Below are 4,544 nucleotides of genomic sequence, written 5' to 3'. Positions count from 1 at the left end.
GACTCTCCCTCTTTCTCAGTGTATAAAAATGTAGAGTTCTAATCGGCAGGCATGAGGAGTGACCTTGTGCCATGATTTGGATCTGTGAACTGTGGAATTTCTTTGTGTGGTGTGTGTGTGTGTGTGTGTGTGTGCCTTAGAAGATAAGGTAGGGGTACGCATGTAGACCATGCTGGCCTCGAACTTGTGCCTGTCTTCTTACCCAGCCTTCTAAGTGCTGGGATTACAAATATGTTCCAAGACTTTGGATTGTCTGAGTGTTTTTGTTTTGTAACTTAAAGCAACTTTGACAACTTCCTGTCAGGCAAGCTGCAACTAAGAATTGTCCACCCAGTAGTACCTCCTTTTGCTGCCGGCTGCCGCTGTGGACTTTGGTTCTCACGTCCCAGGGCAATGTTTCTCCGGCCTCTGAGGTCCTTTGTTGTGAGCCCCCGACAAGTTCTGGAACTGTCTTTTTGCCCTCAGTTGCCACACATGGGCTTCCCCTGTCACCCCGGAACCTGGCGATAACTCTAGACTGTACCTACAATAAACCTTTATGTGCCACTTGCTTCGTGCTTTCCCTGGCTGAACTGAAGCAATCCTCTTGGCAGCCTTGGAAGACATAACGAGTGTGACTCAGGTCCGGAAGTAGAGGTTCAGAGACGTGAAGTCACCTACCTAAAGTCACACTGTTGGGAAGAGATGAGGCTGAGACATACGCCCCTCCCCTCGGCTGGCTGACTTCTGAAAGGCGCTTCTCCAAACCCCGGTTGCTATGGAGATGGCGAGAGCAGAAGCCAGTGATGGTAGGCTACAACCCATGGTTGCCTGCTGGCTGAGTAGCCTGGGCAAGTTCCTTTACCTCTCTGAGCCCTTCATGGTAGCTCAGAGTGGAGGACAGCCCTGCCCTGTGGATGGCTGAACCCAATGGCTTGGAGGGGATAGTGAAAATTCCAGTGGGCCCCCATAGTTCATAGGCCCTGCATGAGCAGAGTGTGTGGGTGTGCTGTTGGTACCAGGTGTTGGGTGTTTGTATGTCTATGCAGTTACTGGGCAATTTGTTCTGATCTTATCGTGACGCAGCTGTCTTCAGGCCTGCTGGCCCAGGAGGGAAGAGGGCGTGGTAGGGGCAGCAGGGAGGGGATGGGATTGCTCTCTCACCCTAAAGAGGGGAAGGCGCAGCCACCTTGTGCCTGGAAGCCCGGGTCCCCTGGGGTGCCCACACCCTGCTAGAGCTCCGCCCACTCCCACCTGGAAGACACACCCTCTCCCTTACCCTGTCTGGCAGAAACCTGCCCTATAGGCCTGATAGGCTCTCCCCACACCCCTCCACACTCAGACAGGAGGCTGGCTTGGGGTGCAATTGAGTCAGAAGTGAGGAGGGCAGGAGGAGGACTGCAGAGCCAGCATGATGATACATGCATGCCGCCGCGTACACAGTTGGGCCCCATTCTTACCAGTCCTGGGAATGGGACCCTGAACCGAGCCACAGGCCTCTGATACTGGCTGATCCCACCCAGGGGGAGGGGCGTCGGGTTGGGCAACACACTTCTAAGTTTTTCACCCGTTAATACAGTGTCCAGTCAAGCTTTGGAGCGGGACAGTCCTGCTGACTTTCTGCCTAAGGCAGAGGTCACAAGCTGTGTGACTCTGGGCAAGTGACTTTGACTCTCTGTGCCTCTGTTTTTCTTATCTGAAGAATACAGTTGCTGACATTTTTTTGAGGTCTAAAAATGATCAGATAGGTAGGTAGAGATCCTAGGGTCAAGCCTGATACTCAGAGGGCTTTGGTAAACAGGAAGTAATAAAGTCACCGGGGGACTGTGCTCTTGTGTCCCGTCCCCCCCCCCGTGTGTGTTGTTTCTCCCCCCCTTGTGTGTTCCCTCCTGTGTGTGTGTTGTTCCCCCCCCCCCCCGTGTGTGTGGTTCCCCCCTCTGTGTGTGTATTGTCCCCCCCCCGTGTGTGTGTGTCATTCCCCCCCCGCTGTGTGTGTTGTCCCCCCACCCCCGTTTGTGTGTCGTTCCCCCTCCGCCCCCGTGTGTGTGTTAGGGGACTGGTGAAGGAAGCAGAGGATGCTGTTGCTCGTTCTGCGGCGCTGTGGGCCCTGGTTTAGCGGGACAGGGGCCACTAATCTCAGTCTATGTGTTGGGAAGGTGTTGGAACAGCAGAATTGTCCTTATTCTTTTTCCCTGTGCTTCCTTCTTAGGCCCTGGGGCGGCCAGAGCTGCCCTGACCTTGCTCAGGGTCAGGGCAGCACCAACGACGTCAGCCTCAAGGTAGGATAAACCTGAAACGCCAGGCTGGGGGCAGGAGCTCTGGAGGGCTGGGCAGGATGAAGAACCGAGACTTGTGGGTTCTCCCTGTTTTTGATGCCTTGTGTGGCCCTGGAGATCTCTCCCCCTCCTCTGCTAAAGAGGCCAAGTAGTACCTGTGTCAGAGCCGTGGAGAGGAATTCAGTAATAGATGCAGAGAGGACAACAGAATATCAGGGTGTCAAAAGTGTGTGCGGTTGATGCTGGAGAGACGGGTTCCATGGTTACAAGCATTTGCAGCTCTTTATAGGCCTGGGTTCTGTTCCCAGCACCCCCTATCTGGTGATTCACAACCGCCTGTAACTTTACCTTCAAAGAATCCAATACCACCCGGACTGCGTGGGTACCTGCACACATCTGCATGCAGCCAGATGCATGTGCACATAACTAAAAATTAATATCCAATGAGTTAAAAGAGGAAGTGTTTAAAAGAATAAATAGAAGTGTGCACCTTTGGAGAACAGATACCTACCTCCTGAGGTCATCAAGCAGCCAAGTCCCCACCCCCCTTTGCTCCTCTTTGTATAAGCGGGTGCTCCTGTGCCTGGGTACTCTGCCCGGATTATATCTCTGTGTAGCGTGTCGGGAGTCATGTGCTGCTCTGATCACGGTCAATTTACATACCTACATATCCGCGGTCCACCTCCCTTAGAGTGTGGAGGAGCTGGGATTCCAACCCACGTCGCCTCCATGAGGGCCCGATGATGCTGTCTCTCGGATCTCTCAGGGTGTCTAGCCCCTGAGGAACTGGAGACCACGTCTGTTTCATAAATGAGTAACTTAAAGACGACGGAATCACACTGGACGTGGTGGCGCACGCCTTTGATCACAGCACTGAAGGTGCAAAGGCAGGAGGATCTCTGGAGTCCAGCCTGGTCTAGAGAGTGAAGACAGCCAGATCTACATAGTGAGCCCCTGTCTTAAAAAAACACAAACACAGAAACAAAACAGAAAAGGACGGTGGGCTCAAAGGCCCCTGCTAGATGGCACCTTGTCCCCAGATTTGGTTCCCTTGCTTCCAAGAACATCCTTAAAAACTGGTAATATGGGCTGGAGAGATAGCTCAGTGGTTAAAGGCACTGACTGCTCTTCCAGAGGACCTGAGTTCAATTCCTACCAACCACGTGATGGCTTATAACCATCTGTAATGGGATCCAATGCCCTCTTCTGGTGTGTCTGAAGGCAGCAACTATGTACTCATACATACATACATAAATAAATAAATCTTAAAAAGAAAAAAACAAAACTGGTAATGTGAGGCCAGTGTCTGGGCTCCTTATCTTCTTCCCAGTGTTCCCACAACTGTTCCCTCCCAGGGAGGACAGCAGATAGGTCAGGAATTGTCCCCTTCCTCTGAGCGGGGTAGTGGAGCTTGCTTCTATCCTGTGGGAACTTGGGGCTGGGAGGGCCTAGGGAAGGAGGCCGCAGGCCTTTTGATGACTGGGAACAGGCAGAGGCTGTGGGCAGCTGGGCCAGGTTTGCCCACACACTCCCTAATCCCTAAATTAGGGCCAGAGGCTGGGGACTCAGAAAGCTGCACCACAGTTGTGAGGAAGCTTCAGGAAGAGCAGTTAGAGTCCGGCCCAGTGCCACCCCTGTGCATAGGGCAGCAGTGTGGCACCTGACAGCTAGCAGTCCTCCCCTCCCTACTATGTGGTTCCATGTTCTCTTTCCTATAGCGTAAGATAGTCGGGAAAGGCTAGGCCTGGGTCCTGTCCCACTGTCTTGCTCTGAGAGGTCCTACTCAGTTTCCTGTGGGTCAAGGAGAACAGCCAAAGATAGCCAGGGGTCCCTAGATTCCAGAGGGGAGATGCCACACCATGTTCCTGTCACTTTGTCCCTGCCTCTGTTTTCCACCAGGTCCAAACCCAAAGCCACTCAGAATGGGACCTTCGGGTCAGGAGCCACGGTGGTTTATGGAGTCAGAAGCGACTCCACAGCTCAGGAAGACAAACTGACCCCCTGGGGAGGCTACAGAGGCCAGCTGTGGGCAGCACCTGTGACTTGGCTGGCTATGGCTCGACGGAGCATGAGTGTCCAGTACCAGCAGGCTCTGCCGAAGCCATCGGTGGTCCCAGCCATCCCTCTGGCCCAGAGCCTGCATCACCTTCTTTGAAACAGGGATGGCCAGGCGCCCCCTGCCAGCACTCCCAACACAGCGCCCCAGAGCTACCTGGCAACCTGGAAGACGCACCCCTATGGCTCCACCCGGAGTCCTTTCTCACAGCAGCAAGGGCAAAGGGTAAGCCC

Source organism: Mus caroli, unplaced genomic scaffold (assembly GCF_978045245.1).
Source record: "Mus caroli unplaced genomic scaffold, Mus_caroli_1 scaffold_6, whole genome shotgun sequence".
Classification (NCBI taxonomy): Eukaryota; Metazoa; Chordata; class Mammalia; order Rodentia; family Muridae; genus Mus; species Mus caroli.
Note: the sequence above shows the minus strand (reverse complement) of the source record.